Source organism: Eubalaena glacialis, chromosome 8 (assembly GCF_028564815.1).
Source record: "Eubalaena glacialis isolate mEubGla1 chromosome 8, mEubGla1.1.hap2.+ XY, whole genome shotgun sequence".
Lineage (NCBI taxonomy): Eukaryota > Metazoa > Chordata > Mammalia > Artiodactyla > Balaenidae > Eubalaena > Eubalaena glacialis.
In genome coordinates this window covers 79,639,647-79,661,254 of record NC_083723.1, presented here as the reverse complement: position 1 = coordinate 79,661,254, position 21,608 = coordinate 79,639,647, and the positions used below count along the sequence as shown (strand labels likewise).

Genomic DNA, 21,608 nt, shown 5'->3' with positions numbered 1-21,608 from the left:
TTTTGGCACCCATGCTGTTGATTGCTAAATGTAATAGTCTGATCATGACGCTGAATAAATGTGTCTTAAAAAAAAAAAACAAAAAACCTCATTAGACCTTCAGCCATTTAGCTGCCCCAGTTACTACTTCTAAACCTAAAATACAAAAATACATTAAGATACTGGAAATGTGGTTCACCTTCATTCGCAGTAACCCTCACTTTTACCCCACACTCCATCGTTCAAATAGCAGGTCAGAACTGAAGAACTTAGCAGTTTAGTTTAGTCAGGGTTTTCTTTAAGGATGAGTTGGAGCTGACTCCAGGGAGCCAGCTGTTAAATATTCAGGCTTGCAAACCAGTTGCTAAAAGCTCATCCTGAAATTGTCCATGGGCTCCACTCTAGAAACCCTGATCCGGTTGGTGGGTTGGGCATTGGGGGTTTTTAAAAGCTCTCTCTAGGTAATTCCAACCTACAGCCAGAGTTGGGAAACCACTGCTTTTAAATGGGACCCGTCTTGTCATAGCTGTGTGTTTTCTTGCCTGGGTTAACCTGTATTCCACTTTGCTTGGAGAAAAGTTACTGTAATCTACTTGCTTAGCTTCCAGACATGAGTCCAATGGGACTGAACGAATGCTTGCTTATGTCTTAGTGGAGCAGCCGTGGAAAGAGTTGGCTGGATTTCTGGTTATAATAGCACTGCACAGTCTCTCCTGGAAAATATTTGCATATATTTTTTGGCCCACCTGGGAAAAATTCAAGTATTAAACCAGAGAAAGGTACCAAAGGAAATTAAACCAATTTTTTTGTTTTCTTGTTTAGGCAGCCTATAACGACCATGAAGTCACAGATTATGTCTATTAATGCGTAATTTAAGTTTCTGCATTGTGTTGTTTCATTTCATATTCCTGTGTCTCCTGCTATCTGGCCTGATAGTAGACCTTTAACATTCCTTTATAGTTTTGGCAATAGGTTGCTCAGATTATAACATTTTGCAGTTCTCCGGAGTTACTAATAAACAGCAAATCATTTTAAAAAGTAAAGTATTAATTTTACCCTCAGGCTGGAAATGACTGATAGAACTGACAAAATTTAGCTTGACATTTAGAAGCTCTGAGTGGAGTTGAGGTGAACTCTCCCCCAATCCCTTTATTTTTAGAAAACGAAATACACCTAAACAGCCTTACTAAAGGCAAAAAATCTGAGAGGAAAAGATAACTAAGGTAAGGTCTAAACTAACATAATTCCCCCCACCCACCCAAAAGAAGAGAATGAAACAGAAGGAAAAACCTCAGAGAGAGAAATCCCATCCTATTTAATGGCAGAAAAGAAGAAAAGCGAAATATTTTAGCCTGACTGAATGTTGTGACCTACTTATAAAGTCCTGAGGCCAGGGTTTGGTATTTCTAACAGATTCTGCCCTAAAGAGTTAAATATCTGGACAATGCCTAAAAAACATTCTCTAAACTCTTCCCATTGAGAAAATGGCCTTGATTTATATTTCCCTTTTCACATAAACGTGCCGTCTTAAGCTGGAGAATGACTTCATGTTGCTGAACTCTCTGGCTTGTGTATATTCAGGGTCACTAACACACCCTTTCCTGGCCTATGACTTGTTTGCTTGTTTGTTTATATACTGCTTTGTTCTAATCACTGGCCTTTCATCTTCTTCATTGATTGACTTGTAAAAATTTTATCCTGCTTCCTGAGTGTTATGGCCCAGTCTTGTAGCTAATTTGCTTCCTTCCCCACTGCATTATGCGGCTGCTTATTTTTAATCTCTTACTACTCAAAGCGTCGGTTAGAGTAAGGATGGCAACGACGAGATAGTACTTCAATTATTTTTCCTCAACTACATCACTCATAAGAGACCTTCCCAAACAAAACATTTTCTTGACTTGAAGAAAGCAATCAAATCGATGCTGATCTGTAATAATAATAGATTATATCTTTATAGTGCACAAAAACATTCACATCACCATTTATTAACCCCACTTTAAAGACAAAAGAAATCGAGGCTCATCTAAGTGAAAACTGGCCCAAGTTCAGCAGTCCCCAAGTGAGTGACCCTGTTTTCCACAGCACCAGGATGGGGTATCTTTTCATTTCACATAATTTATGGAACATCTATTTTGTTATAGTCACTGTTCCAGGTGTTGGGAGTACAAAAAAGCAGAAGGCATAGTCCTTATGGATTAGAACTTACATCTCTTAGTAGAAGCAGGTTATACACATGTAGAGCAGACACTTAATGAACATGACATATACACACAGGTGGGCTAAATTACTAGCATGGATGATTAGCTAGACAAGATAGAGGTACACATAGAGTCATTCTTTCCATACTGTTTTAGTGCCGTTATAATCTATATATTCACATCCACAAAATGTCTTAGAAATTGTAAGGCAATGTGAATTCCAAAGCAGTTGGAATAAGGTGAGATCAGTGGGAAAGTGATTTGGGGCACACAGTTTTAGAGCATGATCATTATGGTATGTCAGCTTAGGGAATTCGTAAGGAGACCCAGATATGTTGACAAAAGGTATTCTGTAAACCTGGAGTTTTCTGGGCCATCTTCTAAAACCCTGGGAACACAGAGGTAAAGTGGTGAGAGCTTTTGGCATCAGAGGGATCTGGATTCAAATCTTGGTTCTGCAGCTTGAGAGATAGATGGCCTTAAACCTTTGTAAGCTCGGCCTCCTGGTGTATATATTGGAGACAATGCGTACCTCCCCATGAGGATTAATGTGATAAAGATAGGGACGGAAACAACTGCTTGTGTTAACACTGTCTCTACTTAAACCTCCAATTTAGAAAGGACATTAGCTCTGAAAGCCCTACTCTGCATCCAAGGCACCCTGGTGCGTTCAGGAACCACCGGGTCAGTGGTGGAAATGGCCGACATGTCAGGCTGTCAGGGCTTCTTGAAGTAGCTATACAGCACGTTCAAAACAAAGAAAACATTTCGTGCTCTTAACTGAATCCTGCCCTTTTAGACAGTATTTCACCAGCCCTGGCCAGGACCACTTGTGCATGTTTATTTTTTGTCTGTACTAACCTCAGACAAGGTTGATTCCAGGAATGTTCATTACCGGTGGCATTTGCTAATGATGTGCTTTGGGCATGGGCATATTTTCCAGGGGAAGGGGTGTCATATCTGAGAACAAAAATGACACTATTTGTTATCAGAAATACAGGAGCATTTAAGATAACCATTTTATGACCAGAGCTGGTAGAAGTAAAAGCGTTAGCAGGTTTACAGATTTTTATAGATTGTCTTGTTGTTTTAGTAAAGGTAGCAATAATAACCCTTTTAATTGTGGAACTTCAAAGCATGAAGAAAATGGAATATTGGATGTTTCTAACAGATACACACACTTATCAACGAGCTCTCTCCCCTCCCTTGTTGAAAGATGCGCCCACATAGGCCCAACCGCCATCACTATCTGGGGGGGGCACCCCTTTGTCCCACCGTCTCTGTCAGATGCCCCACTGAACATCTCACTGATAAGATATGTCCAGGTCTTAGAGCCATGTAAAGGGCATCTCAAGGTCTTCAGGACCAGGTGAGTTTTGAGTACAGTGTCCGGGAAACTCCTTGCCCTCTTTCCTGTGAAGGACGGAAAACATCCTCAAAGCTGCTCTGAGAGGAGGGGGCATCAGATGTCACTGTTCCTCCACCCAGCCAAGGAGGGAGAGCCCTACAGAGGTCATATAGGTTCTCCAGGGCTTCAGGCTTCAAAACCAAAGTGATGTTGGCTGAGCAGTACCACTCTAGGTATTTACCCAAGAGGAATGGAAGCATACGTCCACAAAAGACAGGTGCAAGGATATACAGGGCAGCTTTATTTGCAATAGCCCAGACTGTTAACTAGACCATCTCCAGGTACACGTATAAACAAATTGTGATCTGTCCATACAATGGAATACTATTTAGTGATTAAAAAAAAAAAAAAGAACAAAGTACAGTTACACCAAAAAAAAACACACCATGGATGAGTCTCAAAAACATTATACTGGGACCTCCATGGTCGCACAGTGGTTAAGAATCCACCTGCCAATGCAGGGGACACAGGTTCGAGCCCTGGTCCGGGAAGATCCCACATGCCGTGGAGCAACTAAGCCCATGCGCCACAACTACTGAGCCTGCACTCTAGAGCCCGCGAGCCACAACTGCTGAAGTCCGCGTGCCTAGAGCCTGTGCTCTGCAACAAGAGAAGCCACCGCAATGACAAGCTTGTGCACCGCAGCGAGGAGTGGCCTCCGCTCGCTGCATCTAGAGAAAGCCCGCGAGCAGCAACGAAGACCCAATGCAGCCAAAAATAAATTTATTTAAAAAAAAAACAAAAAACATTACACTGAGTGAAAGGAACCAGACACCAAAGAGTACATATGAAATTCAAGTAGAGGTAGCTGATCCGTAATGATGGAGATCTGAATAGCAGTGGACTCGGGGAATGCGGGGAAGGGTCGTACCCAAGAGAACTTTCTGGACTGATGGATATAGTCCATATCTTGATTGAGATGTTGGTTACACAAAGGTAGACATTTATCAAACTAACTGAATTAGACACTTAAGATCTGTGCATTGGATTTACCTCAGTTAAAAAAAAAAAAAATTGTTGGCCCAGGAAGAAATGAGGAACAGGAGCCCACAACTTCCACTCACTCCTTGAAAGAGCAAAGAGCATTTCCTCTGCTGTAAACAAGCCATTTAAGAACAAAGGAAGTAAATACACGCAGTAGTTGGAGAAGAAAATCTCTGGAATTTCCTCTCTGTTGAAGAAAGACAGCAGAATCCTTTATTCTCAGCTTTCGAACTCTGCAGAAACGATAGCATGGTCAAATAAAACAATTGCTACACTTATTAAATGAAGAAGAACTAGTTGCCAGACACTGGGTCTCAAGACACAGAATCAGTGTTTTCCGATAGAAAATTATAGCATCTGGGTCTTCCAATATCCAAAATATTTTGCTTTCCATGAGATAGAATTTTACAGGAAAGAAAATTAAAACTGCTCAGTTTCAGCCCGCATCAAGCACATCCTCTGAAACTCTAAATAAACCCCGTTTCTATAATGGGCAGCCACTTAATAACAGCTTATCTTCAGATTTAATATTTGCAGTAACAAAAAGTCATCAATAATTTATCTTCTAATGAAAATATTTTTGAGTCCTACCATTTTAGCAATACCATGCTTAACCATTTACATTTAGTTATAAACCTGAATTTCATCTCTTAACTGTGTTATTGTTTAATCAAACTCAATAAAAATATGTCCACTGTTAAGAATTCCCACAAGAAATCTTGACGGTCTTTATGTCATGTTTCACCTGGTGCTAGGAACATAGTTCATGGCATGGTTTTGGCCTTGGATCGTTGTTGCTTTTTCTTTGTCCCAGCAGGGGTCTCTGCACTGGCCAAAAAATATCAAGAAATATCACAAGATAAAGTTATTTTAAAGGGCACACTCCCTACCCCCCAAAAGAATGCAGTCTCTTTAAGCTAGGGTCCAGAGCTCATTTGTATGCCAGCTCCCATCAGTACACACTTTCACTAATTTTCCTCTGGAAGCAAGTACCAGAACCGAAATATGAGTGCTAAAGAGAGCCACACATTGTAAGCATGGAAAATGGCGCAGATTCCACTGAAAACACAAACAAGCAGACGCTCAGCGCTGCCCTACACCTCTACTGCGAAGGTGATGGGGATTTAACACCTGATGAATTCGTAGCCCAGCCAAATGTGTGTGTTTCCAAAGAACCCTTTTCATTTTCCTTCCCGTCTAAAACTCAGCATATTAAAATCAGAGAAGCCCTTCATCTTCGTGGGTATCATAGCAGCAAACTTATTTTAATGTCTTTTCCATGTGGGTCTACTTTTAACAATAAAAGGATCCCCAGGCGCACGCAGCTGCACAGCATTACAGACAGAATCTGCCGAAAAATGAGAATGCTTTAAGCTAATTTGTTCTTGCCAAAAAGACAATCCAGGTACAGAATCTCCCTGCTTCTGTCCCCGGGCTTTGTTCATCCTCCTTGGAAAGGCACTAAAAGGGAAGTGGTACCTGACAAGAAGGGAGAAACAGGCTGCTGGAACCTTTCTGGTACCTGAAAAGGAAAGGATGCTGGCCATGCACTCAAGCCCCTTGCCACCAAACTTACATAGTTCCTCCTCGGGAAACGGGATGCTGGTGATAATTTATATTCATCAAAACAGCAACAAGTTGGCTTGATCTTATCAGAGATGTGTTTCATACTACACTGGACTGAATTTTTTTTTAGTCTAGCCAATTCAGGCTCTCTTTGGTATGGAAACACACATAGAAAATCACCCCTGAGAGTCTAAAATTGGTTGGGAGACCAGTATATAGGAATTTGAAATCTAATCATGCCATGATGTGCTGTGTTTTCTACCTATTACTTTTTTATTTTTTCTAAAGGCAAAAAAGGTAGCCAAGATGTTCCAGATGCTTACACGTCCAAGAACAAGTCACTCTCAGGGAAACTGCTTTTCCTCTTGTCAAAATAATTTTGCGTAAAATAGCTAGACGGCACCCGTCATTGCCTACCAGCTAAGACATCTCTTTGCAGCCTGGGTCTGGGAGGATTTTTAGATTTCAAATAGATATATTTTTCAAAATTACCGTAATTTTCAAGTAACAAGAAAAAATACATGTAAAGCAGATTTCTCTTATAGCAAATAGTGAAAATGGTACTTTCCACGTGAGCTATCTCGAGCTCTCTGTATGTTATGTAACTGGATCCTAGTGAACATCCTCGTCACAACGTTTGACTTGAAACAGTTGCATAGGGAACTCCCTGGTGTCCAGTGGTTAGAACTCTGCACTTTCACTGAAGAGGGCCTGGGTTTGATACCTGGTCAGGGAACTAAGATCCCGCAAGCCACAGGGCACGGCCAAAAATTTTTTTAAAATAAATTTTAAAAATGTTTAAAAAAGAAAGAAAACAGTTGTATAGAATCTTAAACTCAGGGGTGGAAAGAACCTCGACATGCTTTTCTATTGGCTGTCCTTTTCCAGTTTCTGTCTGCCAGGCAGAAATGTACAGTGTGCTGGGAGATTTTGATTGACATATATACACTAATATGTATAAAACAGATAACTAATAAGAACCTACTGTATAAAAAATAAATAAAATAAAATTCAAAAATTGAAAAAAAAAGAAAAGAAAAGAAATGTACGGTGTTACCCAGGCTGAACTCCAAGGCTCTAGCAATTACCAGGACCAGTGCCAGTCATTCAATTCAGGGTGATGTCTTTGAAACACGATCATGATCCTGTATCTTGAACAGGCCCCCAAGTGACACCCTTAAATGACCACTTTCTAATATAAGAACTTTGCATAAAGTTCTAGGCCGTTATTGTGTTGACAGTCTCCCTAAAATTCACCTTGGTGAAGTTCATTTTGGCAGAGCATGTTGATGCTACCAACAGTATTTCACTGCCATTAAAAGGAAACAGTCTCTGAAAAAAATGTTTAATTAGAGCCACTTGGTTTCAGTAATATATGTGTATATAATTTAGAATATGCTATGCTGTACCTAAAGGAAAATTATTTTCGTAAGACTAACAAAACTTGACAAATGATTAACTTTTTTTTTTTTTAATTTTTTTTTTTTTAATAGTAATCTTTTATTTATTTATTTATTTTTATATTTATTTTTGGCTGTGTTGGGTCTTCGTTTCTGTGCGAGGGCTTTCTCTAGTTGCGGCAAGCAGGGGCCACTCTTCATTGCGGTGCGCGGGCCTCTTCACTATCACGGCCTCTCTTGTTGTGGAGCACAGGCTCCAGACACGCAGGCTCAGTAGTTGTGGCTCACGGGCCTAGTTGCTCCACAGCATGTGGGATCTTCCCAGACCAGGGCTCGAACCCGCGTCCCCTGCATTAGCAGGCAGATTCTCAACCACTGCGCCACCAGGGAAGCCCACAAATGATTAACTTTTAAAAGCATATAATTAAAATGTTACAGCTCAGTTGTGAGTGAGGTGCCGGAGGGCGCCTGCCTGGAGATGCTTGTAACAGGCTAGGTGGGTTCCTACCACCACCTGTAGACAACACACCTCAGCCTGGAGGGTTTTTTTTCGCTGGGAGATGAATAAGACCTTTTTGGAAACTAAAACCATAAAATTAAAATTATGAAGTAACTACAAGTATAAAAATTGGAATTAAAAAAAATTTTAATCAGAGTTTCTGGAATAACTATATAATAAACATGCATTACAGAAACATACTACTGGTAACTAATACTTAGTACTTGGCAAGTAAATAACAAATTGAAAGTTTAGTAGAATCCAGTTAACACATTTGTAAATAATCTATAGGACTGTGTTTCCTAAATGAATAAGTAATAAATATTCCAAAGAAGATTTTTTTTTTCTCTCTATCTTTTTTTTTTTTTTTTTTTTTGGCTCACAATAAAGATCTATTTTCTGGCATCATCAAAAGAGGAAGGTTTGCCAAGACCAGAAAGCTTGTCCTTTGCCACGTAGGAGCCCTTTAGCGAAAGCTATAAATGTGGCATACTGAATGAACATTGTCATTTTAATTCTGTCAAGCAAGAATGGCAAACTGGAAAATGAATTATGCTGTATTGGAAAGTAGGTTCATTTTCATGGTAGCTGTGCCTCTTTAAAAATAGCATCTCACAGCCTCCTAGAATTTCTGTTCACTTTGTCTGTATTTTCTATTATATAATAGTACATTTTGGAAAGATGACAGGGCTGAAAAGTGAATGGATATTTTCTCGGAACATTTTGCCTCTTTTGTCATCTTCCAGAAGACGGCAATTTGTGGCTCCTTCAGAGTGATATCAACTTCTTGTCTAGAAAATGCTCTGAGTGGCCTGAATTTATTAACCTAATAAGCCATATTGTTACTTAGGTGCCTGGTTAATAGTTGTTGTTGACTCTTCTCATTGACAGAGCAAGATACTAAACAGAATCAGTTCTGAATGCCGGTTCTTTGCAGGCTGGTAGTAAGTCATCTTCCCTTGCCCAAAGGAGCTCCAGGACTTAAAGTTGGCTCAAGGGACCAGAGCCTGGGGTGACTAAATCTGAGGTTCTGAGTTTGATTCCCATGTGGGCCAGTTCACTTGGCTCCATCCTCGAGCCCTGAACCATGCCCTTGAGGCTGGTTGAACGTAGTCCCTTCAAATCTCTCAGGAAAGAGATGGTGGAGGTCTGGTCAACACAGGTAGGGCGAATCAGGTTGCCAAAGATTTGCCTTACTCTCTGGCTTGGTCCAAGGGGATCAAGGCCAGTGTAAAAATACGATTATGAGAAAAACCAACTCGGATAAACAACAAGGTCCCACTGTATAGCACAGGAAACTATATTCAATATCCTGTGATTAAACCATAATGGAAAAGAATATGAAAAAGAATATGTATAACTGAGTCACTTTACTGTACAGCAGAAATTAACACAACATTATAAATCAACTATACTTCAATATTAAAAAAAAACTCACAGTGCATGTCTGTGAAGTAGTCTGAATGGCCTCAATTTATTCAGTGACAGAGCAGCAGTATTGCTGTGACATGTTCATCTCCATGGTCTTTTGTGTTCAGTACAAATGCCCTTAGAATAGTCAAAAGAATAGGAGACTAACAAAGACGAATTGGTAAAAATAAATGTCTTAAGACCGGGGCGGCCTCAAACCATTTTAGTACTTGTTGCCGAGAAAGGGCAGAGATTCTGTGACTTGGATGGAAGGGGGTCCGTTCCACTTCCTGCGCTCTTTAAAGTGACGGTCAGAGAGCAGCTCCCTCCCCTCCTCCACCCCGTGGGAGCGGATTCCTGGGGGAGTGGCGGGTGGTACAGTGGCTTCATTACCTAAGTTGTCATTCTGTAACACCCCTGAATTTCGGAGGTGCGTTACTGCCCCAAACTCCTCCTGATGAAGCAACAGAGGAAAAACAACATGCCATAAAATAGCATGAGATCTTTACACTGTGGAATTTTAGAACCAGAAATACGTGTCAAGATCACCTTAGCTCTTGTAATTTGTAAGTTATGACCAGCATTTTTTAAAATAAGGAAAGAAAGAAATAGAAAATACGGTGTTTCACACTTAGTAAGGATAAATATTATCTGAGGAAACTTGTAGTTTTGTGTGTGTGTGTGTGTTATTTTCTGAGTGGTGATATAAAATGTTTATTTTTACCAGATCATGGTCAGAAAATTTGAAAGCCAGTGACCTAGACTCACCCTTTCATACAAGTGTACTGTCAAGCCCAAGGTCATGTGGCCCAATTCGGTCAAAACAGCATCAAGACCCAACCTGCCTGATTTCCATTCTAGTGCTTATTCCTCTCAGTCACTCCAGCCAAGGCAAAATACTGAGTGTGTCCTCATCATCAGTTGTGCTGTAATTGTAGTTCTTCATTCACGAGACGTCATCAAACCGTAGCCATACAATTTCTTCTGGGCCTACAAATCCCGGAATGTTCCCAGATTCCCCATTCCCAGAAAGAGCACAGGGTCCTTCACTAGAGCTTAACCACAAAGAGGAAGAAAAATGTTCGTGTTTCGGTGTGCCCTTTTTTTTTTTTTTGGTAGAGATTTCTCTTTGATCAGTTATCCATCTTAGGCAGTAACTGAGCACTCAGCATGAAGACCATCATTAGATACATCTGAATAAAGTAAAGGTGGGAAAAGATACAGTCTACACCCTGAGGGACTCAAGGGAAAACAGAAGAAACTGTGTCACAACAAAGATACCAGTGAGAAAACTGTGTCTGTTATTAGTGCAAGATAATATGAGAGCAGACGGGTGCCAATGGCAAAGAAGGCTCCTGTGTGGGGCAGGTGTGGCCCGGAAGGGCTTCTGGACGTGATCTCCCACCAGAGATGTTTTGTGTTTGGATGTGAACCTCGGGGAGTGCAGGCTTCATTTCCCTTCACAGAAGGCCATTTTTTCCCTCCCAAAGAGTCAGCTCACCAGAACTCAGAGATTTCAAGACAGGTGTTTTCTCTCGGCTCTGTCCTGGGGTAGGTGAAAATGATTTCTTCCAAATATTGAAGGAACAGATACTGCCACCTACCTCTATGGGTCCCGTAAAACCTGGGGTGAAAATAGTTGCGAGTTCCTCTGGGTTTTAGCACTGTGACACTGATATTTTTGGAAGCATTTTACCCCGTACCTAGTTCAGACCATTGTATCTTTACATGGTCACTTCTAAAGATCTAAAGTTGCTGAGAAAGCTGAAATAATTGATGTAGAAAATATGAAGCAGACAGATGGTCGGTATTTCCCTATCCTTGGTGAAGGCCCAGCCCTCTTAGTCGGAGCTCTGGGCAGCCTTCATTTTTTGTTCTCCCCTACTACCCTGAGTTGATCTTTCTGACCAGCACTCTTGTTCCCCTTTCCTGTCCTTGTTTTGACAGGAAGGAAAATAAATGTAGCCAGTGATAAAGCTGGGAGTATGGCTTTCCAACCGCAGCCTCTGCCAGAGCCTAGCGCCCTCCCTGTAGCCTGCCCTCTGAACGGTAATTAGTTGGATGGGAATTTTCACAGGGGCCTCCCCCTCGGAGCAATTTCGCCAAAGAGTAACCCTCTTGTCTAGACCGTACAAACCCATAAAGTCGTCACTAGCTGGGATTTCCAAGCTACAGAGCAGTAATAGAAAAGCCTGCCTCTAGTCTTAGGGGATTTTTCAGTATAGAGCGCTCATTGTGGAAACCTGCCCTACACACCAGCGCGCAGACCTCTCTCCAGGAAGAGGGATGGAAAGTCGCCCGCCGCCTCCATCATCCCTGAGAAGACACCCCTCACCATCTCTGCTGTGTTGGGATTTATACACAGCCTCACGCACGCCTTGCATTTTAAACCCGGGACACTCTCCTTGATTTTATTTGTGCAATTGATCTTTGAGAACGATCCAACGGTGCCTTTTACTTTCTTGTTTGCCAAAGCTAATTATTATTAGTGAGATAAAAGCACTTTTAATACTTGACATTTGAAGAAACTAGGCTGGCCTAACTTACCCAGAGAAAGACGAAAAGGATTCAGACTTCAATTCCAGTGCTCTTACCACTTTCGGTACTTAGCAAAGTATTGACAGCTGTTACAACAACAGCGAGGATGAGACTGGAAAATGGAAACGTGCACTTTGGAGGGAAGGGGGCAGAAAGGGCAGGGTGTGTCCTGAGCCCCCGCAAATTCTCTCCTAAGAGTAGGCGTGAAATCAGGTAACTGAACTCTGTTGAGTCCAGTGCAGTTGGCTTTTCAGAAACAATGTTAAAACAGAGATTACCTAAGGAGGAAAGCAAATCAAGAGGTATGATTTATGGAAAAAAATATTTATGGAAGCAGAGAGCCCCTCTGGTCCCTACCCCAGCTTGGTGAGGGGCATTAGAGTTAGCCTGTGGTTTGCCTGCCTGGAGTAATAAGAATGACAATGTTAGTCACCTTTGTCAGGACGCCTAGAATGTGTTGGGTGCTTTGCTGAGCACGTGATTCATATACCCACTTTATATATGAATGGAAACCAGAAGTTCAGAGATGTTAACTAACTAACTTGCCTGAGGGCACACAGTAAGTTTGGGTGCCTGGATTTTAACCTAGGTCTGCCTTTCTCCAAAGCCCACTCCTGCTGGCTGTCCTCCCTGACTCCTGAAAATGTGAGGTATGACCGATTCGTTTGTGTGCCCTTCAGAAGTGCTCAGTACCTCCTGTGCTCCTAGAATGATTATTTTTCAGGTCTCACTTGGAGGTATTATTGTCCATACACAGAACAAACATTTGAGTGCCTACTACGTGCCAAACATATGCACAGAGATGAAAGACATCACCCCTGTCCTCAAGTAGCCCAGAGACTAGCAGGGGAGACAGACGATGAAATCCACACAGGATGCTAGGTTCCCTGGTAAAGACAAGCTTGGTGTGTACACAGCCTTGGGGTGGGGAGTCACAGGAGACTTTTTGGAGGCGGTGATATCCAAACTGAGTTTTAGAATGAACACATCTTAGTCAGATGAAGAAAAAGAAGAGGGTGTACGAGGCTGGCTGGTTCAAATGGGTGGGGAGGGAGAAAAATGCCCAGACAACAAAAGTTTGCCCAGTTTTGTAAGTGTAACGTGAAGCCTTTGGAGGGTTTTAAACAGGAGAATGTCAAGGTTGGCTTTACATTTTTAAAAGATTATTCTGACAGATGAATGAATGTTGGGGGTGGTTATCAATTGCAGCAGTACCAGGAGAGATGGCAGGGGTGGGACTAGGCTAGTGGGGGCACATGGATGGACTCGGGATATTCTGGAAGTAGAGCCTGGAGGAGCTGGATGAGTTGCTGGAGGAGGAAAGAGAGGAATCACTCCTGGGTTCTTTGCTGCACAGCTGAGTGGATGGTGGGGCCGTTCCTGAGCACGGGGGGCGGGGGCGGGAGCAGGTTTTCCAGGGTGGTACACAGTCAAGAATCCTTTTACAATCAAGACATGACCTTAAATCATCAACCACCTCTGTCATGATGTACTGTATTTCAGGAGTTCCCTAACTTACCCACTGACCTGGGAGCATCTTAAAAATATGGATTCCAGGACCCGTCCTAGATTTTGTGAGTCAAATTCCAGGAGTGGAACAAGGAATTGGGAGGTTTCAGCAGCTCCCAGGTAACTTTAGCACTGCCAGCCCACTATCAGTTCAGGGACATTGTTTGAGAACCACTGCTCTATTTCATATTTGCCAAGGCCAGTCTTGATGACCTGAAGGCCATTTGAGCAGTATTCCTGCCCAGATGCAAAACCAGTGCCACGCCACACCACCTCTCCCATCTCTCCTTGCCCAGTGAACTACGAGCAACTTGCCCAGATAAGTCATTCTGAAACTAAAGTAAAGGTTTGCTGACTGGCCTGATTCAGGCTGTGCTGCTTTGATGTTTTTCCCTCAGCGTCAGGCACATCCTAATAAGTGGGGAACCTTGAAAGATTAGCATTTCCCTAAGTGACAGGAGTGTTCCCGTATATTCATGTTTTTCCTAAGGACCTAAGACTCCGATATCTGTCTGAATGATCTGATCCTCATAAATCAGTGGGTTGGTTCTGGAAATCCCACAAGCCTGGGCTTTCTTGAGAGATTTATGGCACTTCCCGTGCGCACTGGGGCCAGGAATAACATCGCAGCTCCCTCAGCACTTCTGGTTTTCGTTCCTGAGGGGGTGGCGAGGGAAGGGAAAGGTGTGCTGGACCAATACCACTTTGAGAGAAAACTGTCCAGACTTAGTTTCCAAAGCCTCAGAAAAAGCCTCCCGTTCTGCTAAGGGTATAATAGTTTCCCGCCCTCTCCACCTCTCTCCCTGGGGTTTCCCCAGCCTCATCTCCTCTCCTGAACTGATTCCATGGTGTGGGAGCAGGGCCAGAACTGGCTCGAGCCCACGGACGCACTCCAAGATGGGGCTGACCTCCTCAGGCAGTGGCGGCCTTAGACCTTTAGCAGGCAAAGTGATGCTGAACTTTAGATAAGCTCATTTACACTGTGTTTTAAGATTCTTCCAAAACAATGTTAATTCATTCCCTCTCGCCCCGGCCAAGAAAAGGGACTGACTGAGATGACCATTCCAGTTAGATCCCATGCCTGGCAAATCTGTTTGACCAAATTACACATTATGTTGATGGAGGCAAGTATGATTGATTTTTAGTCCATGTGATACTTACGCCAGAGCATCTGCATATACCTTAGCAGCGTATCAGACAAGAATCAAAGAATGTTATACCAACTCTCTAGAAAATAGACGACCAGGGAGCTGGGTCTAATGACTGTGCTGGAAGACCCAGTGCTGAGGTCTGCAGGGGATGGAGAGGTGAGTAAAAAAGAATCACTGTCCTCAAGGAGATGAGAATCTAGTTGCAAGGGAAGACAAGTGTGCAAATAAAGCTCCTATCAGGCCCTGGTCAAAGGAAGAAGTCACTTTTACTTGGCAACAGTTCAATTAGTATTTCATTACCTGGGGAAAGTAGCATTGGAGAGAGGCTTTTAAGGATGGGTGTAGGGGACTTCCCTGGTGGTCCAGTGGTTAAGAATCCGCCTTCCAATGCAGGCGACGTGGGTTCGATCCCTGGTCAGGGAACTAAGATCCCACATGCCACAGGGCAAGTAAGCCCACGCGCGTTAACTACTGAGCCTCTGTGCTCTGCGTTAACTACTGAGCCCGTGCACTCTAGAGCCTGCGCACTCTAGAGCCCGCGCGCCACAACTAAGACTCGACACAGCCAAATAAATATTTAAAAAAAAAAAAAAAAAGGATGAGTGCAGGTAAGGGTGAGAGGGTAGGGATTGTGCATTCCAAGCCCCCAAAACCTAGCCAGGTAGCACGGAGGTGGTTTGGGGACCAGTGATGGTTTACACACCGATTTGATTGGTGTATTGGATTCACGGAGCATACACCTGGGTATAAGAACCTTAAATGCTAGGTTAAGGAATTTTGTGTTTAATAGACTTGGCAATGGGGAACCCTTTTTAATAAGAGAGGAAACTAATGCGATCAAATAAGTATTATGGATTGAGGCTCTTTGGGGGAATGTTAATTAGGCAGCAGGAGGAAGATGACTTGGAGGGCAAAGACACTGGGGGCTGGTCAATCAGGGAGAAGGTTATTTCCATAGTCAGGGTGAAGGTATGGAAATAGATTTGGTTTTCTTGATGAAGTTTCTGCATGTTGGATGGGAAATGACTTAATGTGGAAGGCTTTTCAGCGCTGTTCTGCGTTACCCACGAATCCCTCCCAGTTGATGGAAACCTGCCCACTTGCTCAACAGAAGTAAACCTCGCAGACGTTGGAATGTTTATGTTCGGCCCAAAATGGCTCTGGTTTTTTACACAGCTGTAAAGTGTATTTAACTCCCAAATATAAAACACTTCTTGACTACTGTTTCATAGCTTCATAAAACGGGGCGCAATTGTGTAGGTGCTCTGTGTTGTCATCCCGTATCTTTCTACGCAAATCTGTTTCCTGATATTGTTATTCCAACGGAAAAAAAATTCAGCCCAGCATAAACTACCTTTTTTACAAGGAGCCATAAGAAGAAAGCCCCAAAGACAATGCGGAGCCTCCACATTTATATTTTTAACCCAAGATTACAGTTCTAACTAGCAGGGACACAAAATCCCTTTAATTATGAATGTTTTTCATTGTGGTTCTGAGTGTAAGTCAGTAACAGATGTTCATTTTCCCCCAGCTCAACTGTTTTTAATTCTTTCTTGGACATGAAGAGAGAAATCTTTAAACGTGAGCCAAAGTTCAATTAACATCCCTGGCTGAGGGTGGAAAGTGCCCTACTTTGTTTTTTTCTCAGCCATATACCTGCTTTGACTGCCTGTGCCACAGAGGACCAGGGGAAAGAGTCCAGCTGGCACGGGTTTTATTACTGCAAAGTTAATTTGCAGATTAATCCTTGGGCGGGCGGGGTCTGTTCCACCTTTTATATATTTATTTATTTACTCTCTTTCAGGTATAAATAAAATTGCACTGTAAAACATTGCAGCTTAATTGCAGGAAACCCAGTGCATTTTTTATTGTTGTTGTAGTTCTGCAATGGTTAAGAGCTTGCGTTTTCTTTCTTTATATGGAGCTGTAGAAATCTCGCGTAAGAATATATTTACAGCCAAGGCTCTGTGACTTGGTTTGTCGTGTTTTTCCTGTGCTCTGTGGAACAGACAGCTGTTCATTATTGAAAGGCATTTTTCTCCGGTGAACAGAGTTTGCGGGGAGGGGAGCATTTATGTGAGAATGCAGAATGACTTCCCGAGACCACAGGCACTCTGGCTAGAAAGCCTCAGCAGCACCCAGTGCAGGGACATGACAGCGATTCGCTTTCGGGCCCTAGGTGTATTTTGGCTGCATTTTCTGAAGTGCATCCCGCTGAACAGAACACAGGCCTGACGAGTTCCTGTTTGATCGTCCGAGGCAGAACCGCAGCTTCACACGCTTCTCTTTCTGGAGCCCACCCACAAAAGATTGGCACCATCATATCATTTACATTTGGCTTGGCTTTCTAAACTTTCACCTTTTATTCTATTCTATTTTATTTTATTTATGGCGGAGGCGGGGCCTGCCACAAGGTTTGCAGGATCTTAGTTCCTCGACCGGGGATCAAACCCAGGCCTCCAGCAGTGGAAGCGCGGAGTCCTAACCACTGGACCGCTGGGGAATTCCCCACTTTCACCTTTTAGAAAAAGATAGCCATGCGTTTCTCTTGGATGCCAAAACTTAAAGATTATGCCTCTGAAGTCGTCTGAAAGGGCCATTTATAAATACAGACTGTGCAGGTTGCTTGGACTTTGATGACGTTGCCCATTCCAGAGGTTTTCTTGTGTCTCCCCAAAGGCTCGCTGAATATCAGTTCATTAATCCTCATTTAGGCCACTGGAAAATGCTTCCTTTATAGTCTGCGACACATGGATTATCCCATTAGGAAATCTGTAGATGACATATGGTTTACGGGACTTGCAAAGGGTTGTTGGTTTGCCTTTGGATAAAAAGTAACATTCTCCTTACGGAACAAAAACCAATGCAAACGAAGAAGTAGTTAGTAGACCTGAGCTGAAAAATAGGAGGTTGACTAAGGGTTGTAATAATCGCATTTACAGACGTCACCCCCTTGGCATGCAGGACTGACTGCCTCTCCAAGGTACACCTTTATGCCTGTGTGCTGGGATGGATTTGAAAAATGGACCATCTAGATTTAGTGCTGGCCACAAATGAAACTCCCGACCATAATGGAGGGAGGAGGATGGGGCAGTAAAGTTGTCCAGTGGCGTGAGAACTTAGAATTGAAAATTCTCACCTTCATCTTCCCTTCAGGACCAAACTTCTACCTTGACATTAGAGTGACAGTTGGAGAGAAGTGTTTTGACCTCCTACTCCTTAAATACTCATGAAGCTGCATCTGTGTATACAGATCATGGCTGGGGGCTACGTGGACTCAGTCAAAACTACCTAGGAAGCATCGCTAACTACCTGTAGTTTCCAGAAAAAGATAGCCATGGGTTTCCAGAACTTACTCTTTCAGCCTCACATTCTGAAAAGTAAACAGGCAGCTGGTGTGGGTAAACACAACCTTGGAGGACTGTGGGTGTCCACTGGGCGAACCCCTGGGTGTCCACTGGGCGAACAAGTTTTAGACAGTGCAATGCGCAGTCTCTGTGAAATGCGGGCGGTCTCTGTCCTCTGGCTTGCAAATGCTGGGTTTCCCATTTATTTGACCCGGGGAAGCCACTGACAGGACATCAGCTTGGGGAGGAGGTGTCCGGGACCTGGGTATCAGACATCTGCCCCTGCCTGGACCTTTGCTGAGTATGTGACCAGGGACAGGTCACCTCCCCAGGCCTCAGTGTTGTCCCCTGTAACAGGGCAGTTTGGCACAAAAGACCTGAGGTCCTTTCCAGCCTTGAAACGTTATCACTTTATGACCCAGTAATGACAACTTATAAAGGTCAAGCTTGGGTGTTTTAAAATCAGTCGGGAGGTAAGTACAGACGGTGCGCTCAGGACTCGTAGGTGTAGGAGAGAAGCACAAAACTGAGTCCAGGCTCTCTTGGAACTTAAAACAGACCTGGGAGACATACATGAAAGGGGCAGGTAGAAACCAGAGCAAAGGTAGAAGGGCAGGAGCTGAGGGAGGTGCGAAGTCAGAGCAGTGAAAATACCTCCTGTACGTTCCTGAGGAGAGGAGCTAACGGGCGGGGGGCTTTTTAAATGAGGCTAGAGAGCTGGGACCAGCTCATGGAAGGCCTAGGAATATGAGATGCAGAAATTCAAAATAAATTCTTCCTTCACTTTGCATAGAGTGTCAGATCTTGGTATAGAGATACCATTTCCTAACTATAAACATGAAGGAAATGGCAAAAGGACAGTGAGATGGTATCTTATGTCACTGGGTTTCTATTTTTTGTTTTTTATGGCCAAGGCCTTCTTCCTCCCACATGTTGGAAATGGCGGGTGGGGTGTCTTCCTGGCCTGCCCTGTCCCGGATCATTCTGGAAAACAGGCCAGAAGCAGCCCCTCAGCACCCACCCCCTCTGTGGAATCACCACACAAGGAGGCGACCCACATAGAAGCCCCTGCTGAAGTTTGATAATCTGTCTTGGAAACACGGGGGAGGAAGGGAGGAGGGGAAGAAGCAGGTCGATGCCACAATGTTTGCGTCTTCGGGTTGGTGCCTTCAAGACACAGCTGTCTAACGTCTCAGAAATCTCTGGTCCGTCCTCATCCATTATAATAAAAATTCCCATCCAAACTGGCCACAGACAGTGCAGGCAGAACAGAATTCACGCACCTGATGATTTTGGAGTCCGATCTGTAAATAGGTCATCCATCACATTTCCATGTGAGCGTTTGGGCTGAGTGGGTGGGTCTTTTGTTATTTCTGTTGCAGCCTGTCTGGAGACCAAGAGGTGTGGTTTATTAGGCCAGGACTGTTCCTGTTTTCAGCCTTCAATAGATATCTAATGATAAACCCTTGGTCTTGTTACTAAGCCGTGGGAAGACAACTGGTTTATCGCTGTGTGGCATTTATATGGCATCGTTCTGTTAGGCATGACATACTTACCGTAAACACAGTGAGAGGAAGCAGCCTGCACCTGTAGGATTTCCATCTGACAATGCCTGTGTCCAGGGAACCCTGAAGTGGCCTGAAGAGGGGCAAGGATGGAGGAGAGGAAGGAGCCCACCACCTCTCTTTTGGACAAGGAGGGAAGAAGACGTGCTATCGTGTGACCAGGTCTGTGATGAGCTTTTCTCTGCTGGGCGCCGTAAAAAGCCTTTTCCGTGTTCCGGCTCAGTCTGCACCGCAGCTGTCAGGGAGATCCTGTTGCAGGTCTCATTGTTCAGGTGGGGGAACCGGGACTTGAAGGAGATGGGTACGTTCCCTAGGATCTCACAAACAGGATTTGAATTTTGGCATCTGAGTCCGGGAACCATGCTCCTATCACTAGGCAACCTCTCGTGGCCAGAGCTGATGCATATGAAAGTCACAGCAACAGGGAAAGCTCAAAGACATTTCTCAAGTCAACTCTGACCAACTGAAAGGAAGCCAGTCTTCCGAGGACGTCTTTGTCACAGAACATCTGCCAGGATGGGCTAGGGCAGGGTAGCTGAGGGAGCCGGCTGCCAGGCCACAGCAAGCCACCCCACATTCTTGTCCAAGGTGAGAAAATCCAGGGAGGCTGACCAAGAACAGCATGTGGGGCAGGTAAATCTGGAGGCAGTGGCCGGGTGGCCAAAACACAGGCCAGACCAAGCCAGGAGGGAGAGGCGTGAGAACGGGAACCAGCCCCACGTGGAACATCGTGCCTGAGGACCACAGGGGCAGGAACCAGCCATGGCCATGGGAAATCGGGCAACTTTGTGGACCTCTGCTGCTCCTGGGGTTCTGACACTGACCCTGGATTTTAAAAAAGCCACTGAGCAACATCCATCATCCTGGTTGGCTCTTTAATGTGTGAAATCTTGTGTGTCTGCTCAGCCAAGGAAAATACTAACAACAGAGAGTGCTGTGTGGCAGGTACTGGTTTAAGCACTTACACAGATATTGACTCACTGAATTCTGTGATGTGGGTTCTTTGGCAAAGAGAAAGTTGAGTTGCCCGAGGTTACTGAGCGATTCAGTGAAGGAGGTGGCATTGGAATCCAGGCTGTTGAGCCCCAAAGCGTGGGCTCGTGACCACGTGAGATATTGCCAAAGAAATAGAAATACAGGCGAAAGCATTGCCAAGGTCACTGGATGGTCACACTAAGACCTTGGACTTCAAGGCTTGCCGCTACACCAGGGCCTGGGAGAAGCTTGGTAATAATCATGTAGGGAATGAAAAGGACCATGAGCAGGAAAAGCCACGTTCTCCCCGTCTCACTCGAGCCATTACCCTCGTGCCTGGATGCAAAAAGTCAGACTCATTTTTAGATCATGCTTGAGACAATCTCTGTGACCAGGAAATTCTTGCCCCTGCAGTTCCTCCCAATTGCTTTGGTCGAGGTTTGTCACTCAAGTAACATTTCACCAGATTTAAAACGTGGCCCTGATGATTATGAAGGCAGCCTGCTATGTGCAATATGTAAAAATGACATTCCTGGGGCTTTCAGGAAGCTGCCCTGTTAAGAAGCCAAATAGCCTTCTTAAAAATCAGAAGTACTCTCATAAAACTCGTTTTTCATGTGGCCCTGGCTAAAGTTTCCACATGGGATGAAGTGTGAAACAAAGCTTTTATGGGAGATCGTCGAGATTTCTGTGAACTTACAGTGACTCTCATGACATTATTCCCCAGAGAAGCAACATATTTTCTGTGGTGGCGCATTTTCAGGTCCTCAGCTGGGTGTGGAAAGAGACGATGACTCTGTTGCCCTGGAAACTGGTTTTTGCTGGCGGACCCTAGTTACTTCTTACCTTGATTATTGCATCATTTTTCTGGATATCCATCCTCCTCCTCTTCCCAGCCCTCCCTTTTGAGCTTCCTCTTGGCATAAAAATGTCCATCCTGTCTGTCCATATAGCACATTAAATTTATAGTTAGAAAGGAAAACACCATTCCAATACCCAGCCCTGGCAAGCGCCTCTGCATCGCAGAGAAGGCTGCGCTTGTTTCAAAAGACAGTCCTCTGCTCCCATCGCTTCCAGAA

The 21,608-nt window shown here is 43.9% G+C and overlaps 1 protein-coding gene across 1 annotated transcript in view; it reads left to right on the top strand.

The window, feature by feature from the left end:
* Positions 1-21,608, top strand: part of JAZF1 (JAZF zinc finger 1) — a 340,900-nt gene that overhangs the window by 296,398 nt on the left and 22,894 nt on the right. The gene's annotated exons all lie outside the window — the stretch shown is intronic.